General features: G+C 42.1%; 1 protein-coding gene across 2 annotated transcripts in view; it reads left to right on the forward strand.

Annotated features, from left to right (window-relative positions):
• Window positions 1-25,515, forward strand: part of LOC117240333 (transcriptional activator cubitus interruptus) — a 145,801-nt gene that overhangs the window by 72,239 nt on the left and 48,047 nt on the right. The window contains exon 1 of one of the 2 annotated variants that reach the window (XM_033506317.1): window positions 701-2,223. The exons of the other annotated variant lie outside the window; for it this stretch is intronic. The gene's annotated coding sequence lies outside the window, so the exon portion shown is untranslated. Of the gene's footprint in view, window positions 1-700; window positions 2,224-25,515 lie in introns of those variants that run through there. 2 annotated transcript variants of the gene reach the window in all.

Below are 25,515 nucleotides of genomic sequence, written 5' to 3' on the forward strand. Positions count from 1 at the left end.
AAATTAAATGCGTATAAATTCGAAGATGAATCGGGCAAATTCCTAACAGAAATAGTATTATTATTAATTATTGTTTTATTATTATATTATATCTCACGATCACAACTAATTTCCATCATATAAATCCTCAATTTAAAAACCTGGTATCGTCGAACACAACATTCCAATTTATCAGCAGAAGAGTCAAAATAACCTCCAAATCTGAAAATCACCCACGATCACATAATCTCCAAATTCTCCACTGAAGGATCGGCAATCCGACTTTCATCAAGTTCGAGAACGAGCCACGCTCCTCTTGGTTCATCTCCGTATGCACGGGATAAATGAGGACGCAGGCAGGAACCCTCTAATAAATACCGAGTTTCTCCATCACTGGCGTCTACCTTGCCTGCCACCCTCTCCAATCAGGCATCAGACACGATCCTTGGAGGTAGTCTACCAACCTTCCTTCCTTCCTTCCTTCCTTCCTTTCTTTCTTCCTTCCTTCTTTCCTTCCTTTCTTTCTTTCTTGCTTCCTTCCTATCCTCTCGATTCCTTTCCCTTTCTTCTTTTCTTTCTCCCTTGCCAAAGCAATCTTCCATCCCCGGAGTAAGACATTGAGGCACCTGCTAGAGTCCAGCTCAATCAGGGAGTATAGCGTGGCGGAGAGGAGGCAGAAGGCGGTAGTGGGAGAGCTTGCACGGTATACTGAGGGAACTGTATCCGGACGGGGCAGGGGCCCTCGACCGACTGGGTGGTCCTACCGCTTCAGTTGTGTTCCGACGCGCTTCAAGCCAACACTACGAACACTATTTCGATCCAAGCGTCGTGTCGTGTGCTCCTCTCGTCCAACGGCACCGCCAGAGCCAGACGACCGCCAAGGAATAAGCAGAGTCCTACCGGTTCCACGCAACCATTCGATCGTCGACGAGACACTGGATCGCCAGGTTTTGCTCCTGCTCCATCTAATCGATCCTCTAGGCGTCGAAAAAGTACGAGGAAAATAGGAGCTTCTATGGGAAATGTAACGTGTGCCGCGAGTTTAATCACGTCCGATACAGTTTGACGTTGTTTGACCATATTTGATGTCGTTTGACGTAGTTTGACGTAGTTTGACATTGACGTCAAGCGTGTACGAAGATTACATGGAGGTTGTGCGAGGAAGATTTACGATAGGAAGGATAGTTCGAGGATAAGTGCGGTTAAGAAGATATATATATATAATAATATATAAGTAATAGAAGAAGAGAGATTCGGAGGGATCGATTTCTAAGGAGCTGATTGGTGAAGTTGGAAAGTGTCGGAGGTAGAAAGCTCGTTCCGTGGGAGGAATCGTGTGGTGCAGGGGAACCGAGGGCGTCTGTCAGACTCGCGGACCTGTCAAGTCGAGGATTGGCTGACGTGATCGTTCAGATTGTTAATAGTCGGTGACGGCTCGTGGAACGTAGGAACTCCTCGTCGTTCCTCCAAGTTTCTCGTGTAAACCTACAGTTCAAACGATCCTTTTAAATTCCATTTACAGATTCTTTGGATTACTCGAATTATACTCGTGTATATTTACTTTGGATTATCATTTGAACTGGGTTGTTCCCGTGAAAATGGTTTCACGAGGTAATTCGTAATTGGCGATTCGGTAAATCACAGGATCCAAAGAAATTGTTGTGGTGTGGGGCGACCGGTTTGTTTCTCCGTGAGACGATCGGCCGATGATCGGTTGCAGCTGGATAAACGACGAGATAATTCTTCGGCGGTGAAGTGAAACGATTCGATCGGAAGGTGCGAAGGAAGGAGATGGTATAAGGGACGATAACGACAAGGTGGCACGGGCTGTAATCAAATGCAGGTTTATTTAGAACGGACGCTTTGATAAAGTGGTTAGTGCGAAAGCGTGGATCGAGCCAATCATACCTGATTGCCCGGACGTGAGTTGTGCGAACAGAAAGAGAAAGAGGAGAAGAGACGTAGAAAAGGCGAGGATATAAGACGTGAGTGGAGTCGAGGGAGGAGGGACGCGATCTCCAGAGGAGAGTCTCGGAGAATTGCGCACGGACACGTTCCAGATGAAGATGTCCGATGCTGCGCCACGTGATTCGTAGATCGACCCTCGATTTCTCGATTCGATAGACTTCCCTGATTGGGACCGATTACCGAAGGAAAACAGCTTCTGGTTCTTTAACGTTCGTTTTCGTTCCTATACCATTGATGGAGTTGAAGATGTGAAGATCGCCCATTGGGGGAAACAGGGTGAGTTATCATCCTCTCTTCTTGGAATTGCTAGATTCGTTATCGTAGGTTACGTGATACAGATGTCAAAAAGAGCGATGTGATTTCCTACTACATTAGATGCTGATTTTGAAGGAGGCTGAAATTGATGGAAGCGTCCGATGTAGCTTTTACCTATGAAAGTTATATATATTTCGAATCGTTATTTGCAGTGTCACAAACTTCTACAACTCTGTTTTATTATCGTGAAATCTCCAAACGATACTGTCCAAACTTTTTCTGGTAATATCAATCTTAAAAGATGAAGATCGACTCTAATGACACGCTTGGTATTCGAAAATTTACTCCGAAGTTAATACGCGTGTGTAACAGAATAGGCTATGGTATGACTTCACATCTATACACGTAAACGAACGCTTATTGCTTGTTGTTCGAAGAATCGTTCCTCTTATTGTACACATTTCCTTAACTCGAACTAAAAGTTGCGCCTGAGAATTTCTAAATTTAAAACACCAGAGACTGTCAACAACAAACAAAAAACATCATTTTTCTACACCATCGAGATCAAACGATCTTCAAGCGTAATTCAATCGACAAAAGTCTAGCCAATCCTCAAATTTACTAAATCTACACAAGACGCGCTTGGAAGGAAAACCGAATCATATATCCTAACCATTCTCTGACGTAAGGTTGCACGACAAAGCTCATCCTGCTCGTGTTTTCTCGCCGGAATTTCCCGGATATTCGTGTTGTTGGATGCACGAGGAAGAGCATTTCGTTCGTGGTCGTCGAGGGTCCAGGTATGCGCACCGACCACAGAGCCCTATTCAGCGTTTTTTCTTATTCTTTCCACCGGCGGAGTTTCACCAGAAGAGGGACCGGGTCCGTTTCGACAGCCACGAGACGCCTAATTCCTAATTCCTATTCTCGCCGTTGCTCTCTCGCCATTCGGGCCCAGAGTTTCGTTCCGAAAAGGGACACAACGCGTTGCTTTCTCGAATTCGAAGCCGACCAACGCCACAGAGAGAGAGAAATATCTCTATTATTGTCATGGAGATGACCGGCTGCAGGAAGAATGGGCGACGAGGGCGAGAGACGTTCACGAAGGGAAAAACGATGTACATAGTCGTTTGCAGCTTTTCAAAACCGACGAGAGAACGCGTAACGTGACGTGGAGGAAATTATTCCGAGTGATCTGCATTTCCATAAAAGGCAATAACGAAGGAGAATGAACAGCGTCGTCGGTTTTCCTTTCCAAGTACTAATAAGACGACGCCGTGACGGATGCTTCGGAGGATTCGTGGAATCTTGGAAAGAGTCATATGGGTTTTGAAAGATGCGAGTTAGGCAGTTGTCTTGGTTTTCTGCTGGAACAGGATGTTTAGAGTCGGGAGTCGAGGCAATGGGGATTATTGAACGAAGAGGAAATTAATTATGGCGATTTGCATTTCTGTTGTTGGCTTTTTTCAAAAGATATAATATTAGAATGTTTGGACGTAGGTTACGTTCTCTGGGAGAATAGAACGTGTATATTTGGAATCGAGAGTTGGGAAAATGGAGACTTTTAAACGAAGAGGAAATTAACCAAATCAAAGTATAACATTACGACGTTTAGGTAACAATTCTTACCTTTTAACGTAGATGGATGACATTCGAAATCGAGAATTAGGATAGTAGGAATTTTTTAACTAGGAAGAAATTAATTGTCTGAGATACGTTTGGTACTTTGTTTTAACAATGGACATATAATTTTCTTTCTTACTGATAAAAAGAAAAGTAATAGGAATTCCGAAAACTGAACCGTAGAGTTTTGAACTCCAATCTCCGTATTTGGAATTAAAATAACTTCTAAGCAATCTAAGAATATCATCCATAACGCATAATGCGATAATTGCGGCGGTACTGTGTTCGAGGAACGCAATTTCGAATTAAAAAGAGGCGCTCGTCGAAAGAGTTTTGTTCGATACACCACTCGAATATTGCGATCGAACCAGTTATCTCGTTGATAAGACCATTTAAGGAGGAGGAAATTACTCGCGTCGACTTTCACAACGTTCTACGATCGTTATAATTGATAACGTACGCCAGTGTTATTCGTTACAATTATAATCTCGTTCGATAAAGCTTGCCTCATTTCTTAATTGCACGTGTTGACTTTGTTCACATTGTTTTCACGGTAGAAACTCGGGGGAATAAGGATTTATCCAAGCAACGTCATAAACATTTGCCGCAATTATCGGACAAGATAACAGGTTCTGAACGCATCCTACGAGGTATAATGTAATATTTGAGAAATTCAGCGTGCCGACCTCGCTGGCAATAAACCGCAAGCAAAAATTCCTCTACGTGTACGCTGGTCACTGGATCTTTGTTTTATCGAAAGACACGCTTCCTGCATTATCGAATTTAAACTTTCTTATCACTTTATTAAATTATCCCTTTAGTCGTTGCTCGATGAAGATGTTTTTCGTGGTGAGGATAATCGTGGAAATTTCAAGCCAAAATTCTCCTCTTCCTCTCGATTAGATCTTCTTCGAGTCAGCTTATATCATGTGGATATATAAAACGTAATTTAAGCGTAGTTCTTCTTTCAATTTCCAGAAAGAATTATTAATAGAAGTTATCGGTGAAGAACCATAAGTTTACCATCACCGATCACCAAGATTTCCAGCACAGTGTTAGATCAATATTCATTTCCATTTACATTCATTTCCATCAGTAACATTACGCAGCTATATATTCTATAAATCGAACTTAAACCTTTTCTATTCAATTGATATCTTGTTACTATTTATATTCAAAATATTTGTTAAATACTTCTCTAATAAGCATTGCAAGTCAAAGATTAATTGCCAAAAAGTAAATCAACAATTACATAGCGCTTCCGTCGCAAAGAAATGTCAAAGAATTATTAACAAATAAATGTCCAATATAAATCATCAATGATACGTAGAAATTTGTTTTAAAGCAGATATTCTTTGTTTGACGTTGAAATTAATTATTTGGGGAAGGTAGTTGAAAGGTAAAAATATTGAATCCGTGACAAAAGGATTAAAGCAACGCGTGAAGGTGACAAAAGACGAGTGAGCAGGGAAGAAAATGGCGCGGTTCCGCAACGAATAGGAACCGCCGCGCCGGTGCCGGCGGGCAATCGTACAGACGGATGGACATAACACGGGAGAACCAGTTCTCTCATTTCATTGCGTTCGTTGTCCGATAATGACGCATAGCGCGGCACGCACGTTGTAGCGCCCGAGCAAACATCGCGAGGAGCTTTCCTCCCACGTTTCATTCTCCACTGAAACTTTCCCTAGATCTCCGCATATGCTTACGATAAAAATAGAAAGAGTAGAGTAGAGTAGAACCATGTAAATTATGATGATTGCAATTGTCAGACTGTTTGAGTTTCACCACGCTTTGATGATATTGAATTTTGCACGTTGAATCCAGCAGTTCGCTGATTTTCACACTTCCCAACCTAAATCCTGTCTTTTTAGCGAAAGAAATGTTCTTTCGCATATAGTTTGTTTCTTAGATGTGGAATCTGGAGAAAATTAAAAAATTCTTGAAAAAAAAGGAAAGTGTCAAATTGAATAAATTTGAAATTTCAATTGATTTAAATCAATTTTAATTGACATTATTGGGAATCTGATAGAAATGAAAATTCGACGGTCGGAAAGGGTTAATATCGTCGATAATCAGCGAGTTAAAATAGAGGATCCCATTTTATCCAAGATAAAATATATCCCATTTTTCCATCGACGAAGAAACAGGCTTCTTCAAAAAATAATAAAATCGATCGACTAATGTTCATAGAAACAACAATCTCGTTAACGTCCAAAAAAAAACGATCACTCCACTACAAAGTGCTAGATCACCGGATCGATTAAAATCATTCTTACAAAATGCAAAGCTTATATACTCGTACAGATTGATAAAAAAAAAAAAAACACCAGGCGAGATCTTTCATCGTGATATACATATAAAAATCGATGATTCAACGATCCTGTCAAGAGCACGCTACCAGCATAACCAGAAGCCGGGAGTAGACCGTATCAATCTTTCGGGGACATTATAATTCTCATCGTGGTGGCCGCTAAAATCGCAAATAACTGTATTACGAGCGGTGCAATGCCGCGGCGGGCATAACAAGAAAGGGGTAGGATGAAGAGAGGGGAGGAGGGAGAGGGCGATCGACGCGCGGTCGTAAGTAATTCGAAGTAACGTCCCTTTAATGAAATTACATCCTATTTGCATCCATAATACGGTGCATGACGAAGAATGGTCGGGCTCCCAATAAAAACTCATTAATTTCCCCGTCCCTCGATATCATTCCGGTTTGTAGCCTCGCCACGTTTGCTGTTCGCCACCAACGACAAGGGAGAACAAGATGAAAAAGTAACGCAAAACCAAATATAAAACACACGATGAAAAAAAAAAAAGAAATTTAAAAGAGAGAGAGAGAGAGAAAAAAAAGAGGGGGAAGAAACTGGGCGAGAAAAGAAACGAGTTGGCGAGACGTGATCGATCTTTCGAGCGTATCCGAGCGCATGTACGAACGAGTTTACCTGTTACCACATGTTAATCGCCGCGTCGCGGACTTTCCTCGCCCCCTTTTGCACGCCACGCGAATACACGCGAGCGTGCGACTCGGGCAGAAGCTCGCACTTGCTCGAATACGGACGCTCCGGTAATTAGCGGACTGCTCGTACGGACGTTAATAGACGTGTCTAAGGATTATGTTAAACGGCGACGATTATCTGCCCTGCGGACCTCTTTGCGCGCTTACGAAGACGCGTGTGAATGGAAAGCGCGTACACGAGTTGGATTAGGTTTCGGTTGAGAGTGCTTTCGTAGTACATATTGCGCGTGCATTCCAGAGCAACAGCGTGCTTGTTCTGTCAAATTATATGATAGACGAGCGACATCGACGATGCGCTTTTTGACATCGTTCGTTGTTGGAGATGATAATCTTGTATCTTGTGCAGCTTTTACGAAGTTAAATTGGATGGACTATCGACGTTTGAGGAGACGACTTTTCGCGCAGGTGTTAGGAAAATGCGAGATAGACAGGCAAGAAAGTAAAGCGAATTTCTAAATAGACGGAAATACAGGAGTATATAAAAATGACGCTATCGAGCGTTTTGTGAGTAAATTTCTTCGGAAGCAAATCGAAATAGGAACTCGAACGAAGTTAACGTCTCTATGATTACCTTTCGCCCCCTTCCTTTTACGATTCTCGCCTGAAAAAGCAACACTTTCGGCATTCGTTTGCTTTCGAAATCTACAAAATTACCAGAGAAGTGATATTCCGGCGTAGAATTCTAAAATAAGCCGCGCAAAGCCTTCCAGACTTGGTTCCAAGAGCTTTCAACGCCGAGCAACAGTTCATAAACTACGCGCCGTCGACGCGATGACTTCATCTACGCGCCCCTGTGCATTCCTTCGTTGGTATAACGAGAACGAAGAAACGAACATGCGTTCGGACATGCTCTCGCGAATATGAGACACGATCGTGTCTAAACTTTTGCCACGATCAAACCATCGAAAAAGAGATAATCGAAGGATGAAGGGATAGGGATAACGCGACAGAAACGATTCGTTTGGGAACCGACGAACAATCGAACAACGAATCTATGTATTTCTTTCGACTTGTACGAGCTTCTTCCAGCGTTCGACGATCGAAATCACGAAACCCATCGTTTGACGATGAACAATTAAAAATTCGGTGGACAGTAATTAATGAATCGGCCGGGTTGTCTTCGATGAAATTACGAGACGAGGATGATCAGAAATGAGTAATTGATCGTGGAAAGCGGTAAATATCGAGGCGAGCTGTGGCGTAATTAAGCAATGTTTGATGGAAGATTTATGATCGGCTACGAGCTGCACGTTTTTGTATTTACGAAGTGTTCATTAGGTATGCAGCCTAGAGTGTTCTAATGAGAACGTCCTATAAGAAATATCAAGTTAGAAATGATTGCTTTATCCGTTACTATCTCTCATTTATTAGTCTCTTAACGCTTTGTGATTAGAGAGGAAGAAATTAATAATTCCTTAATGGAGCCAATAAACGATTCCACTCACAAAAACCAACCATCTCTTACACTTGAATACACGAAGAATATAATGAGGGATTCAGGCTAATTAAACCAAAAACCTATTCCATATCTATGAAACAAAAGTCACTTTAAAAAATATACGCTTCCTCCTAACTATTATCCCCAAACAAAAACCATCGTCTGTATCGTCTCTCTATGTTCTTTCCCCATTTCGAAGAAACCTTCGAACATGGCAATGCAAAACGCGAGCCGCATTCCACGATACGAAGAATACTTTAACCCAGATCCCTTTTTTCTTGCACCCTCGGTTACTCGGTGAACGCGTAACGATCCCAAGGAAGAAGAGAAGGGAGAACGCCACACGAATGCGACGAGGATGGCGATCGCTGGCAAAAGTTAATCCGCCGGGCGTCAAAGCGCCGCGAGCCGTCCCTGGAAGAGATCGCGAGACGACGGGTTGTTTGCTCTCGCTCGGATTTTACGGCTCCGACAGGCCAGGCCGGACAATTACTGGTTGTTAAACTCTCCGACTGCATGGGCAAAAGCGATCGCAAAAGTCTCTCCGCGGCATCGCATCCCGCGACCATCGGCAGCTGCAACTGCGCACTTTAAGAATCACCATCCACGCACACCGGTTTCTGTATTTATTTTTGCGCGCTCCATCCTACTCGCTCTTACCACTGCCCTCGAGTTTCTCTCTTTGTCCTATCGTGTCTCTTTTTCCCTCCCTCGTTTTGCCTTACTCTGTCGCCCTTGTGTGTTGGCCGCATCATCGTTCCGATTTATGAACGACGATTATTCCCGGAGCGAAGGAACGCGAGTGAAAGAGAGAAAGGAGAAAGGAAAATGAGAAGGACGAGGGAAAGGGATCACGTTAAATTACTCATTAATTCGACGTTAATGCAGCGAAAGGGTAATTTGCGCTTTTATGCCGCTCGATGTCCCAGCCCGTTTTTGTCCTATACTTCTTTTAATAGAGGTAATTACGCCAAGACTGACAAGCCCCCCACCTCAACCATCTTTCCTACCGAAAACATATAAATTTACATGAAGAGCTGGTTCTTCATTTTTTAATGGCCGTTCTGCCAATTCTTTCTTTTTGCTTTACTTTGTTGTCTTTACGTAGGGTGGTTGTCATTTTTCGTTATTGCTCCGTCGTCGTTTGATTGTCGTTCTTGTTTAGGGTTGCTTGTCGGTTATCTTGCAGATAATTCTCTGCACAGCTCAATTTCTCAGGCAGTGAAATATATTAAACATTTTAATGTCCGAACTTTCCATAATAAAAACATTATTTCTTCATCGAACATATTCGCTCGTAAATAAAGAGTAAAACCATCATGGACTTCAATCTGATACTTGAAATTTTTAATTCATTCGTAAACTGTTCAGCAATACTTGAATTGGTTAAACTTAACGTTCCAAAAGGAACGCTTAAAAGAAAATAGTTTTCCCAAATTTCTCCATTCTGGATGGTTATAAAGACTATGAGTCAGCTGTATAAATAGACCGTATTCAACGACCAAAAACGCTAGCACAAACGTAGATATTTTCACGGATCTACAACGCCTTAACTTGATTCAGCTAATTTGTAACTTGTAACTTGTCAATTGACCGATATCCATTATTAATCGGTAGATTATTGTATAAAAACGCTTCCTTACAAGATTTATTCTTCTTTCAATGAACGAATAAATAGATCACTGTCGCAATATTTCGAACAATCGACGATCACAAAATCTATAAAATATCACGGTGAATTTTGCAACATGACAAAATCACTCTCGATGTAAAGTCAAATTATTACTTTAAAGAGAAGAAAACCATTTAATCGGTATTTATAGTCTTAAATCACTATGTTAAACAAAACAATGCATTCTCCTGCTGAAGCCGGATCTCCCTTCAACAAACCCCATCCAGCGAAAGATCAAACCAATTAAGTTATCCGGGTCGCCGACGTCTTCTCGCCATCCAGTGCTCGAAACGAATTGCAACATGCCCTCCGTTATACCAGAAAACCTTCGACCTTCCATAATCAAGATGCTCAAGAATCAAGATATACTTTTCAGAATTTGTGTACCACACGCACACACACACACATACACTTACATAAAAGAAGAGAAACGAAGAGGGTGGAAATAAAGAAAGAAGACACAGGGCCCTGTAGGTCGTGGAAGCTGAACAGGATGAAGAAATTACGCGATGAACGCGGATCTCTTAATTCTGACGGGACAAGTTTGCGAGGCTGACCTCCGCTCGGTTTCGAATCATGCTCGCGGCCGATGGACAACCTGCAATTATCTTTGGCAAACTAGAGATCATCGTGATTGCTCGCGCTTCGCCCTCCTCGTGTATTTTCCCAGACACGTCCACGGGATTCGCTTTGATCCCGTCCCGTGCTTTTCCTCCGCGCACGGATTATTAACGAGATGTGCTCGTGTCGCATCAAAAGATCCCGTTTAATTGGGGAAACCTTGGTATTTGGTTCTCGGTGTCGCGCCTTTTTGGCGACGAGCGTGAGAGATGCGACATATGAAAAAATTGAAAATGATTTATCGGTCAACCGAGTGTCGGGAAATTTTGGATCGAAGCGATGCTAGGAGAATGCAAGCGACGTAAGTTGAAGCTCCGCGCCGTTCAATGACAGGATTTCTCCTATTGTTTTGCACGCCAAATTTTTCATATCCTCGTTATTCATTGGCGGAATTTATCTATTTGCCAAATATTCTAGATACTTCTATTTCTGTTTCTATTTTACCAATTTTTGTTTTTCTAATAAAAATCTAGTAGGAATATTTCTAGTTTGAGGTTTCAAATTTATTTTCGGACTGGTACAGCCGTAAAATGTTGGTTGCCTGCGTAAGGATTAGATATTAGATATTATATTAATCGAATGTTTTATCGTGTTTATTTATTACGCTTGCTGTGCATAAACATCTTATTTCCAAACACTTAAAACCTCATTTATCTTAAAGAAAAAATGGATCAAGCGCGGAAAGCGATAAAAATTCGTGTTAACGAGCGAACAGTTGCAAAATCAACTTGTGAACGTAGTCGTAGTTTCGCGTTTCACATACGATAGTCATAATCGCGTCATCGATCGCGTTTTCGACCAGGGCGTGCCATTGGTTTTCGTACCATTACTTTTAAATATGGTTTCGAATCGAAATGATGTGTGACTGCTAGAGTTGTTCATGTATATACAGGAGAAAGCGAGCCGTGCATAGCTCGAATATTCGGGCTGCGTCGAGATCTCGAATATCTCGTGTGGCTTAATTATTCGAGCAGCGCGGGCAATTGCGAGCACGTCGTACGATTCAAGACATTTCGACATTTCGTTCGAACGACGTTAGTCCGATTATGTGAATGACGATTTTCCCCAAAATGTAAAATATTTATTTATCAATTCACTTGGCCATCCATTTATTTATTTGTCTATTTTATTATTTACATAGTTATTCTTTTACGAGGTGAAAATCTTTGATATTTAATATGCGAGCTTAAAAAATTCTTTTTCTATGTGCTAATTATCTTTAAATATGTAATCGAATATATAATAACGTATATAATACAGCGATTATTTAGGATGAATTAAAACATCTTTCGGTAAATGTAGGTTTTTTTGAGTTTCGTAACTCGATATTGGCCGTCGTATTAAGATCTCGATGGCTAAATTTCGGTGATACGAACAACAGTAGCATATACTTCGAATTTATAATGAGTCTCTAGAAACAGGTATTTAAGAACTACTTCTTCTCTATTAGCATAAAGGAGTATTTTAATGGACATCTTATTCTCCGTATTCGCTATGCAAACAAACGTTCGTTGATTTCTTTATAGATCCGTTTTTTCCTTACTTACTATATTAACAAATTCGATTCTTATTTCTCATCATCAGAAAAAGAAACGAAAAAGAAGGAAGGAACTAAAAGGATTCTTCTCAAACGCTGTCGTTAACATTTCAATACAACAAATTACAACATCGCCGAGCTGAAATCAACCCTTCACGAAATTTACCCCTTTACCTGTCCATAAACCAAAATAGAAACCGCTGTCACTAAAACCGTCAGTTCAACGGATTATTTAGACTTCTTCGCCTCCTGATCACAAAAAGTACCAACTCGAGCGTAAACATCATCCACGAGCCGCTTTTCAACCCCTGGATTTTCCCGACCATCGCTTCGATTATTCCCAACCAATGCAAACAATTAATCCCGGCGTGTGCCATTCTCGCGAACGAAGGTGGTCCTCCTCGAGGAGCGATCCAACTCGACAAACTTCAACCCCTTGAATACCAGAAAAACTGGTCAACGAACGAATCAAGGAAACACTATAAGATCATCAAACACCGCTTCTGTTGTTCCAATTGAAAAGATCGAATTGCTCGTCTCAGCAGGGAACAATTAACACCACACGCCACCAATGGCGACTTTTTTTATTAGAAATATCGAGCAGAAAACGCGAATCCAAGCGGAAGATTATCGAACGAAAATTCCAACAGCTTCACGTTTTGCTTATGATCGTTTGTTTATTGTTTTGCCCCATTAAAGCGAGTAGTCTCCTGCGTCTTGGCTCGAATGGACTTCGTGAAAGAGGCAAATCATGCGGAAAGTCAGCGCCTGGTATAAAGACATTTCGCGTGCGCCGTTCGTTTCGACGGTTCCGCGAGAGTTGTATGCAAATCGGCCGCCTCGCAGCGCCGCGCCACCGCAGATCGTCTTTGTTCCCCGTTCGGTTTCTGCGGTCGCGAGGGATACGAGAAAGAAAGCAATTGGCGCTTAGAACAACCAGTTTGGGGCCGTTAATGCGGCTTTCGTTGGAAGAGGAGGACGAAGGAGAGAAGAATACACCGCGGTCTCTTTTTCGAGGATTCGAGGCAAGCGAAGCGGAAACGCACGCGATTCGATCATTGTCCGCTCATTGACATCCCGCTGAAAGACTTTTTAAGGTGAAGCTCTCTATGTTCTCTGATGAAACGGTGTGTGATAGGGTTTCGTCGAGGGTAAGTTAAGACGATTAACCATCAAGGACCAAACAAAGGTCTATCGTAATCGATTTCTTCAGATTTCGCAAAATTGTCGAATCAAAAAAGAAAAAAAAAGGAAAATGTTAAAAAGCTCGAATTATAGAATCCGACGATGTAAATTGATTGCGAAGGATCGCAAATTTTAGCATTTAAATGGCGAATTTAAAATAGAAACACGTTAAAGATTAAGATTATTAAGAAGAGAAAAGTTACGAAACGATGAGAATCTTAAACGTAACAGTAGAAACCATCTCGTGAAATTCAACGCGGGATCTTTCGTACTTCTGCAACTGCAAGCCAGGCTAAAGTCAAGCACACCAGGTCCATTGACTTTGCAGAACTACCCCTTGGGAGAAAGGGTTCACCGACGCGTGTAAACGTCAGATCTAATCTCAGTATCGCCATTGTTTCACTCTTCAATGCGGTTCCATCGACAGCGTAAAGCTCGAAACCGGGCGTGTGCCAACTGCAACGTTGCTTCCACCTTGCGAAACAAAGCCATCGTTAATCAGTGCTCGTAAGGGGTTAACGATCATCGTCAATACGTCGACAGAACCGCGATACCCTATAGGTCTCGATCGACTTCTCGCGTTCAATTGCCAGTCGGTCATACCCTTTCTTTCATCGCCCTTCGTCAATCCTCTAAGCTTTTAACCTATCCGCGGCTTCTTGTCCAAAAAAGAGGCGTTGTCACCGCGTTGCTAACCACAATGAAATTCACCGAACCATAAGTAAATCGACTCGACGTACCCCGTGGACTTTATTGCGCGACAATATAATTATTTTGCGTGCTACTGGTGGCCAATGTTCGACGGGGGATGAAATGGAAGAGGGAAGAGGTTAAACGAGAAGGGGTAGTTGGCAGAAAAGCAGGCGTGTGCCACGGTCGATGGGCAACAATGAGCCGCGAACTCGGCCCGTTTGTTTGCCAAACAATCGGCGCCGCGGCGAAAACAAGGCGAAACAATCGGCTATTGTTTCGAGCCGGGAGAGGCTATCGCGAAGAAAAGAGGGAGAAAAGTCGGCGCCGACGGGAGACGTGAGTATTTCGGGGGTGGCGGAGAGTCTCGAAGAGTGGGAGAGGCTTGTTTATGGTCGCTCGATATATCGTTAATTGACTGACCCCGGGGCGAGACGACGAAACGCGTCACGATCTCGGTCGTGCTTAAAATGGGATCCGCATGGAGAACGATCGGACGATAAAACTTGGTGACTGGCGGAGATACGCGGAGGCGATTGGACTTGCTACTTGTTCGTTACGAAACGATTGTCAAACCGAGAGAATTATTGGGGGAATTACTCGAGCTGGTTGGGCAACTCGGTTCCCCGACTTTGATGTCTCATTTTGAGCACACTGTTGCGAAGTGTTGCGTCTGAAGCGTTTAGAAAATGAATCTGCTTTTAAAATGTTTCTCGGTTTCAGTGACACTAAACTTTCCAGAAGCATAGATCATTAACTTCTATAACATCTTCATCGTAGAAAGGTGAGATAGGTAATTGCATATTTTGAGGACATTTTTGATAATTGTAACTGGTTGGGCAACTCGGCTTCCTCTACTTTGACGTTTCATTCTGGATTGGGGCTTACGATGTGTCGCTGACGAGGCGCTTAGAAGATAAATCAGTAAACTCCGTTTTTTTTCCTTTTTTTTTTTTTTTTTTTGGAAATTTGTGGACTTGAATAAATATTGAAGTGCTTCGAAGAACAAATTATTTGTTCTTATTGTTTCGTTGTTTGTAGTCAGAAGATGGGAGAGGTAATTGTACATTTTATGGAATTTCTTAAAAAGTTGTGACATGCTACGTGTTACTTCTCAATTTATGAAGATGATCAATTTTGGATAAGTTTCGTTAGATATAGTAGAACTACGTACGCTGAAGTTTTCAAAATAAAACACACGATTCCTATATTCGTCCAATACTTCGTGGTATTGTAATCTAGAGAGGTTAATTACTTCCTGTCTCCGTCCCTACAACTGGAGGCTCTTATCCCCGAACAATCAGCTCCAAACACCCAATCAAAGCCCACATTGCATCACATTGGCCCGCAGTCGCACCGCAAAAGACAATAAACGACTCTGGCGAACCGCAAGAGTCTATAAACATCCGACATTCAAACCTGTATACACGCACAACACAGTTCGAGTTTCTTAAATTTGCATACTTCAAACTTCCGCAAATTCTCTTTAGGGACTTCATTCTCTCCTATATTCTGCTTTTTCCAAGAGAAAGAGATCTTCAATGTACACACACACACAGCTTGCTTTATACGGTATTTTACATTATAAGACACGTGCTGTAAGATCACAGATATACAATAAGATAACGAGAAGATAAACGCAGTCGGGGGAGAACAAATGAAATTTCACAAATCACAAGTCATTATCCTGTATAATGTAAGATTGTAAAATTATGAAGAAAGATTCTATAACCTACAGTTCGCAGCTAATCAATACGCTAACGTTATTACTTGCTAAATTACTGTATAAGAGCAATGTAGATTACGAAATTGTAAAATTATGAAAGAGGAATCTATGACCTACTAATTACAGTTACAGGAGAGTCCATATATTCTAACACTTGTGCCGGACAACGCATAATAACGTAATGTGCACAGAAAAGGGAAACGTCACATTTAGAGGCATAGCTGGCGGATCGTCAAGCTCGAGCGAGATCCGCCGCCGGTTTCCTCCTCCCAGGTCCGCTGTCAAGCCCGGTGTTCTTTTTTTAAAGGCCGCCGACAATGTACCAGCCGCTATAAATACGTACGCACGCGTGAATACGTCGCGACTGTCGCCACGTGTGAAGCAGCTTGAGGGTCTTCCCGTCCCTCTGTTCTTCGCGTTTCTTCGCGCTCACGCGTCGCTTCCTCCTCTTTTAACCCTCTACACTTTACACTTCTTATTTCTCTTCTTTCCTTTGGCCGCTTCTTGTTCTTCTTTCTTCCCTTGTTGCGTGTTCCTTTCGCGAACGACGGAGACGATGGCGTCGGAGGAGGAGGCGGAGAACCAACGGGGGGAAAAGAGAGAAAGAGCAGCAGGAATATTCCCGGTCGACATTTTTCTTGTCGGAATGCGGAGTCGTTACGTTCGCGAGGCGTTACGATCGAAACGCCCGAGATGTTCTTACCGGTTCCACGGACTCTCGACGAGCGTCTCGCGTTCCCTGTCCCCTCGAGAGACGGGATTCGAGATCGAGCACCGTGAACAACGTGAACTTTCCAGAGCTAACTCGTGGCTCCAGCCGATGAGATAAGATTCGAACCGGCAGCCCGTAGAATCGGCGCGTGTGCCTTTCCATGGATCTCGTTTGATGAGAGTAACCTGATTCTTCTTCTCGTACATTTCGATACGACGCTCGATTCTCGTGGGAATTCGATGGAAATTGTACAAAATGGCCCGCAAAATACACGCGCGATATGTGTGGGTATATAAAATTAATAACCAAGAAACAAAAAGAAATAGCTTTGGTGTTTGTGCAAAGACTACGTAATGTGTTCAAATTAAAAGTGTGTATACGCAACGTGAAACGTGGGACAATACCTTCTATACAGTGGCTACAAGGGATATTTGCACGCTACTGCATTTATCGTTGCATTTATATAACAAATTTCGTAGCATTTAGTACGTACCTTCATATGATTACAATAATTTGATACTATGAAATGAAGTGTAGAACCAGATAAAACAATGTTTTATTAAAGCTCGACAAAGCGTTCTGAGTTGTATGTCATGAAAGATTCTGACAAATTATCGAAAAGCAATTCAGTTATCGCAATTACGCTCAACGTATTTAATTCGGACACAATCGACAAAGAATGGACAAGATTCTTTGCCATGGGACGAAATAGGCAAGGTTTTAGGTTTTTGTCGTTGGTCCCGCTGGCATAATAGAGATGACGCGGTAGCTCTAGTCAGACGAACCTAACCGAATCGACGAGCCTTCCGCGAACGGCTTCGGCCAGAAAAAGGCATCGTGGCATGAATTAAGGACGACTTCCGAGTAAGTAGGATCCCCGGTACTTCGTAGACCCCTGCCACGCCTCGTAACAGCCGAAAATTTTCTCTTTCTCTCACCTCGTCACGACGACGTCTCTTTATCTCGCTCCACCTTTTACCTGAAGCTGGTTCCTCAACCTGGAAAAGAAAAAGCTTACGTCTAACTAAGAGATAAGTCGCCGCCTCGCTCGAGATGCGTTTTCCCTAATAACGATTTATTTAACTCGAGAATCGCCTCCGTATCGGCTCTTGCTTTCGTATTTTTAGTCTCGCCACGAGGTCTTTCGGCTCGTTTCCTCCAGTGAATTTACTGTTATTGATGCTTTATGAGATACCTTTGGAATTTTAGAAATTTCGTGAATATATTCTGATACGTATTTTTAGGATAGAATGAAATGGATATGAAGATGGTGAAGATAATCGAAGATGGTACACGAACACGAAAATCATGCTCAACGCTTGTATTTTCTACAAATTTTCTAATACTAAAATACGTAATTGGTATACAGTTTTTCGGAAGTCAAATATAATCGTGGTTCGTATGTGAAAACAGCCCTGCACGATACGTCTATTACATCAAACACGTAGCGTTTTCCACCATTAAACAAATTTTCAAAAAACCCAGCGTATCTCCATACAATTTATACAACAGCATTCCATCCAAATACAAGCGTAACGACATTAAACGCCTGTTACATAAAAAAGGCAAAACCCGGAGCGAATTAAAAAAGGGCCCCAAAACTTCGTAATCGAAGTAAAATAGCAAGAAGCGTGGATTCTCGAAGCGGCGTTACAAACGGGTGGCAAAGTGAAGGTGCCTATGGTTCAGCGATTCGGCAGAACCGTTTAGCCCGGTCGATGAATCGATTGAGGCAAAAAGAGGAAGAGACGAGAGGATGGTTATCGGTTGTTGGCGGCTAATCGCAGTCAGGTTCGTTTCGTGTGTTTAAAAACGTTTGTCGCCTTGATCGTTTTCCTCGGGATAATTAGCGAGAGCCCGCCAGGAGGATAATCATCGATAGTTGTCTTTTTTACCGTGTCTATAAACCCATCGGACCGCGCTCGTCTTCGGTCCCCGTGAACGTCACGTGTGCGTCCCCTTAATCCCTCTTAAAGGCCCCTCGGGACGAATACTCGGACACGAGAATGCCCGAAGTAACACGAACGTAATCACGAGGACGAACGCACACACCCGCGCTCGAGGACTCCAACGGGGCAGACATCTCTTTGTTAGAGGGTCCAGTTCTTTCCACGTTCGTAGGAAAGGCTTCGAACCGACTTGGTTACTTTGGATTAGAGGGCCATGCCGCGTGAATCGATGGTTTGAGAAGGTTTTAGGTATGATTAGAGGGTTGGTCTATTAAAACGTTTTAAAGACCTGGACAAATTATCAGAGATATTACTAGAAATTTTGTATTCCAAATTTCATGGTTGGTTGATTACTTTGGACTAGGGACGATCTTGTGCGAATCGATAGTATGAGAACGTCTGGAGTACGTCGATTTATTAAGACATTTTAAGTCTTGAACAATCTATCAATTATCATTAAAAAGATTTTAAATCAATTATTTGGTATTTAAAACATTTCTGAAAGAACATCAATCATAAACAGTAGATTATGACAAATCGCATTTCCAATTTCAATCGCCATGTCTCGATCATTTTCGATCCTAAAATATCAAAGATACATATCGAGCCTAGCTTGTCAATTTTTGTAAGAGAAATATGAAACAATCGATGGTAACTCGCGCATATCGCTAGAAGCACATACGCATAAGCGACGTGTAGGTCGGGGCCCGAGAAGAACGTGTACGCTGGTTAGTTAGACCCACTGACGGACTCCGTGGGCCCCGAGAAAACGATGCACGAGCTCTCTCTCTCTGGATGGCATTGGTAGCCGTAGGTAGGACCCGGTGCGTGTGCCTCGCCGTATATTTCAACCGTGCAGCCTGTCGTTGTGTGCATTGTCGCATACACCGGGTATGAGGTTCGCGGGAGATACATATTTGTTACGGGGATGTCCCTTCTCGGCGCGGACGTGATTCGCCTCCGCGATTTCAATGAAGATCTCCTCGCTGATTGACTCTGTTTCCAACCTCGATCCGTTCGTCCTCGCTTTTCCCCGGAATACATCGATATCCACAAACCGATACTCGATTGTTTTTCGATATTTCCGCCTAATGCTTTCTGCTTTATCGAATATTTTCACGGTAGCAACAGCATCGCGCGTTTGGTAGGATCAGTTGTTTTACATATTTCGTGTTACGAATATAAATATTAACCATTAATCCATTTGGTACAGTAGAAGTTTATTTGTTTTTTATAATTTTAGTTATGATCAAATTATGCGTTTGTAAGATGCTTACTACCTATACGTAATTAAAAACGTAGCAGTATAGTTTACAACGAAAATGGTTTCGTGTTGAGTGTATTTTCGATTCGATCTTAATTAACTTAATTTACTTGTCAATTCTCTTGCTTCTGCCGACGATACAAGAGTACGTTGAAAACTCTATTTCCATTGAAACAATGAAGCAAAAAATGAGAAGTACGCTCTTAATTAGCGGAGTTCTCCAATTCCAAGCAGCGAAGAGTCGCGTTTCGCACGCGACGCACAACTGGTTCGAGCCCCGCAGCCCGATTCATCATGTTTCGAGGGAGATGCATATTTGTTACGAGACAGTGTCCCTCCCCGGCTTGAACGTGATTCGCGTTCCTGATTCGAATAAAGACCTCCGACTTGTTGACTTGGTTTCCAGAGCGAGGAGCTCGTCTGGAATCGTGAACACGCTTTACTCGCGCGAGGGAGAAAGGACGACGATTGGCAGGCCGCCTCTATCGGCCCACCAGACTCTCCTTCTTCGTTTTCCCCTCTTCTTTTTTCTGTCTTTCTAATGGTGTACCCGTCGTAATCGACACGCACCGCGATCCCGATGAGGCAGAACAAGTCGTCTGCCAAGTACCGTGAAATCGTTCTTTCCCACTGTTACCACAGTTTCTTCACGACTTTCGTTGGCCAATTACGTAGACACCTAGAAGGCAAGGCGCCCAATTGAATCCGTTGTCTATCGTTGTTGTGGAATACGAGGAATCGCCGAGGGTGAGGCTGCGTGCGGTTGGAATCGATATTGCTTGTTACTTCGAATCTTGCTTTTGTTCCAAGTGAAACGTGTTTCGTTTTCCTTTGACGCTCGCTCAGGTGATGAACTGCGATTGTGAGAAATTAGAAGTACACATAGTTATGAGTTTACTTAATAGACACGTTAAAAATAGCGTTTCTTTAAATTTACTTTAGAATTTATTATAATTTGTATCATATCCTCGTGGAAGTACGGATAATTTCTTTCTTCAGAATGTTGAGTATTAATCGTGTATTTGTGTAGTGAAATTGAGAAATTAATGAAAAACGGAGGATCATATATCACTAGCTGTACCAATTTTTAAGTAAAAGTCCACAAAGAGTTTGTACATTTTCAACTCTTCTCTTTATATCTTCAAACATAGATAAGGACAATCTTAACCTTCGAAATAACTCACCTGGCGTAATTACCCGAGTCGCTCAGATCCAAGCGATTCTATCAGTCGAACCATGTACCTAATCTCTTCTGTGTGCCTGACTGGGAAAACCAGTCACCGTTACTCGCCTTGGAAAACGTCGATCTAACCAGAAGACCGAGAAAGAAAAAATACACGATATCGTTAGATCTGTTATCCTCAGGGATGTCTACAGTCACGGGAGATGGCATCTTCGAGTCGTAAGTTTCCGGATTTCAGACGACGCTTGAAATTTACGTCGATAGTTACCCAAACAGAAGATTATCTTTTCGTGCCGAAGTATTTCGTAATCTCTGTCACGTGTTCGATCGGCAATTATGGCTCAGAGGCTTTTCTTACTTCATTAAGCTTGTCACGGTAACAGATTTTATTAGCATTTGTAATACGTGGTTCGTGACAAGTAAAATTTCACTGATAATTGAATTGTGGATTTCGACATATTTGTAGGAAATTTGAGGATGCAAAGATACATATAATACACATTTTATGCAAAAATATATAAAACATTCAAATTATAGGACTTGTTATAGTAGTTAACGAGAAGAGCAAATTTCCGCCTAAGTTCTATTCCTTCAATTATATTTATAAAAATGTGAATTTGCATAAATATCCGCAGTCTTCTAATAATATGAGTTCAGTCATTAATAATATTAATACAAAAGGGCCAAGGTCCTTGATACTTGTGAACAGAAGTATATGTATATTACTGTACATACTTAGCTAGATCTCGTCGGAATTAGTTACAAGTTCGACGCGAACCACAAGGTATCCCAACGACATTACAATTTTTTTCTCGCGTACCATCGCTAGAGTGCTCAGTGCTCATTAAGGAGAAGTTGGCGAGGGGAGAGGGCTGCTCGTAATTAGTGGCACTAACGAGGGACGCGCTTCTTGCGGTGCGTGTACGTGCGTAACACCGGTGTATGCGTCAACGATCCCCGATTTTTCTACTTTTTCTCCGCTTCCCTTTCTTTTTCGATCATCTTTTTGGACCGTTGCTTGTGACTGATGATGATGTTGTAAGGATTCTGCGAGTGTAATGGGAGTTTGGATACAAGGGTGTGAGTTAGTTTACCCGTAGAGTATTTTCTCTTTAGATACTAAAACATGATATTAGAATTTTCTTCCAGAAAATATTTTAATATATCTGTACTGTATGTATTTCCCGTAGATACGAAAATGTAACGTTCTAATGTTCAAGCTATCGTAATTCATGGGAGAAAATAATTTACAATACCGTAATGTACGTTCAAAAATAGTAAATCGTCGAAGATTATTATTGGTACTCAATATACACGTGAAACGCATTCGAACTTTCATATTGTAATCCCAAAAATTTTGTTCGAGCCAAAGGATTCCCAAAATTCGGCAACGGTTGGTAAAAAGAGATCTTGACGCAACCACGGCTTTCAGAAAACGGTTTGCTTATGCAATAACCTCCTGCCTTCGATGTTGGACGCGAGAGAAAATAGCGGAGGCGCGGGTCCCGTGAAGAATTAAGACCCGAAGCCAAATTCGATGCAGCTTCGATCAGGCTACGTCGCTTCGAGAAGAGGGTCCCCGGCTCCTCGTCCACCTGTTCCTTTTTTCCCCCCATCTCTCGAGTGCTATCTCTTTTAAAGGGCCCAGCTTATACGAACGCTTCTAGTCCAACCGGTCCACGGACACACAGCGATGCCACCGTGTTCACAGCGTGGCCGAAAAACACCGTGTGTAAGCACGAGGAAGATACCATTCGCTAGTGGAAGGAAGAAAAGACGAGCTTGGAGAATTATTTATGGTGGCTGATAGAGACGCGGCTTCGAGGCAACGTTGTCTAAGAGGCAACAGACCCACGCACTGGCATTCCTGCCTCCATCCAACCTGGCTGTCCTTCTTCCTCACCTTCCCTTGTTCTGCTTTCTTTCTCTTTCTTCTACCCGTCTTCGTTGTCTTCTTCTGCGTCTTCGTCTTCTTCTTTTCTTGCCAGCCGACTTTATCCTGCTCGACTCGCTGCTCGTCATTCTCCACCTTCTTGGACACGTTCGTCCGACATGGTCCTTCCATGGTGATGGGTAACGAGCCGATGGGGAGAGCTGCAGAAGATTTTCTGAAATCGATGGAACCCGGATAAAACGCGGTTGACAACATTTCCGACAACGTGCCTCCTGGTTGTAGCGTGTGTTCTTTATAGGCTGAGAATGGCTAAATTGAGTCAGGTGTTGCCTGTTTTATGACGTGCCTGATCGATAGTCGATCGAATTTTCATTTCGAAGTCTATCGACGTTTTTAAAACAGTATAGTTTGTTTCCATTGATTCCACTTCTTCGGAGTTTAACATTTCTAAAGTTTCCGTTTCGTGGGAGCGAATATACCATGAACTTGTACTTAGTTTATCATAAGATAAAATATGGTTACAGATGGTCGTTATAAGACGTAGTATGGTTGCACTAAATGTAATAACTGATTGCGATGGATTTTGGGTCATGTTGGTATTCGACGACTCCTACAAGTTTTATACGCAGTAAAGAGATTGACGATATAATAAAATGCAAAAGAATGTGGTTAGTCTCTATGGAAATAAAATGTATTTTTACCGAGTAACCAATAGAAGTCATTAATTTACAATGTGTTATCGGTGACCTGCATTTCGATCGATTTAGCAAAGGGTCCCCAGACCGAAACTTGGTTTAGTTTTTGTCCGCGTTAATTGCCAGACACCTCTCGTGTTTTCCCGGGCTTAATGACCAGCTGAACACCTTCCACGTTCGTTGCTTTCCGTATGGGTACTCACATACGAATTCTTCACGACCAAGCTGTAAAACCAGCGAGGGTTGCTCCCCGAGTCCTCTCACCTGCTCCCGAAAATGCGAACGCGAAAAAAGTTTGGAACTTGGTTAATTGTCGAAGGAACATTAGTCCAGGCTGAGGGTAGACTTTTATGGTCCGAGGACACCGTTGGTGGTTTCTTCCATGGATTATTCTTGTATGTATTGGTCAACCCTTTGAATTCGACTTTCTACGGTACTCTCTTTTTTTATGTTATCCTCGCACGGTGCAGTGCGAAACACCTGCTGCAGTAGGTTTTATATATGAAGACTATACGAGCAAAACGTGATGACAAGTCATACTTTTCGGTTTTACAATTCAATCCTACGTGATTAAAAATTGTTCGGATTAAATATGTAATTTCGTTGACATCCTGAATACTTGGAGAATTATTATTTTTTATTATTTTTATCATTATGATTCTTAGAAAATTCCATGGATTTATATAACAGGTCGTCCCTGTTGTATCTTTGTGCTAAAGTATTTATTTTCTAGCAATTAACATAAAAATCAGGAAATCATAATTATCATTCTTATACCGTATTCACCGACTCAATCTATGATTTAGACAAAAAAACTCATATTTATGATTAAGACACAAGGAAAAGACATTCAGACCACTTTTTTTTCTCAGAACAGAATTTGAATTATGTATGAATGACTTTCGATTATACCTAGAACCATCTTGAAATATGTCTTTAATCTATCTTGGAATGACTTTCGAATCTCCTTTGATCGTCCTTGAAGTCACCTTTTGTTCGCCTGCATTTAACCTTCGACCAACCTCGGATTGACCTTGAAACGAGCTTCGCTTAACCTTGAAAATTACCTTGCATTTACCTCCAATTGACCTTCGATCAACTTCCAAACTACCTTCGAAATGATCCTGGAATTACCTTCGATTAACTCCCAAATGACTTTCATCTACCTTCATCTTTATATTCTATGTCTTCACCATCCACGGTACTATTTCGCTTCTAATTGCTATCATTACCGTACGACGATTCGTTATTCGATTTTTATGCATCCTTATGCATAACGTTCCTCTATAATCGAAGGAAAGAATGAAATACGATTATTAGCAGACGTAATCGTCGCAGAATCATCGACATAAATCTCAGCTTCTGCCATTCTAATGACGAAACAAAAGCAACGATCGAGCGTCGTGTCCCATGTCGCGTCGCGGTTTTTGCGCGAGCGCGCGAGCGCGATGAGGTGATAATCTTCTTCGCGTGGAAGAAGAGGCCGGAACGCGCGCGAGATTCGATGGCGTTTTTGCGTGCGACTTAGTTGGACGGGAACATCTGCCGGTTCGTATCATAAAGCGACCGGGATTGCCGGGCGTTTCGTAATTACAGAGGAAATGGAAGGGTCTAAATTGTAAATTACGAGTGTACTCTAAAGGGAGGAGGGTTTTAGACGCGTGAAAAAGGAACGGCTTGATCTTAGACGCGGGAACACATATTTTATCCCCGTAATAACACACCAACGGCAAAGTTGACGAACGGAAATTGCGATCGGCCGCGATGAATAATGCGGCACCGTTCCATCGTTTTCGAGGCCAGGCCAAGGGATTTTAAATGTCTTTATTTTTCAAGAACGAGCTCTCCGTGTCCCAGGGAAATGTATAACATAAGTAATGTTCTCGTTCTGTGTATTCTCTAACATAATTCGTCGTCATTCCGTCTTTACGATGTTTTTCCCTTTTAGGTTGGAAATTCTTCTCTTTTTTCAAGTAGGATTTATTTAGCTTAATTTCTTCGGTTTAATTTCTGGAAGCATTCGTGTGTGGCCCAAGTCACATTCGATATTTTATTTAAACTAGTTTATATCTTCGCATTCAACGAAATTCCTTTATGCTAATACG

This window comes from Bombus vosnesenskii, unplaced genomic scaffold (genome assembly GCF_011952255.1).
Source record: "Bombus vosnesenskii isolate JDL3184/JDL3185 unplaced genomic scaffold, Bvos_JDL3184-5_v1.1 scf7180000014621, whole genome shotgun sequence".
Classification (NCBI taxonomy): Eukaryota; Metazoa; Arthropoda; class Insecta; order Hymenoptera; family Apidae; genus Bombus; species Bombus vosnesenskii.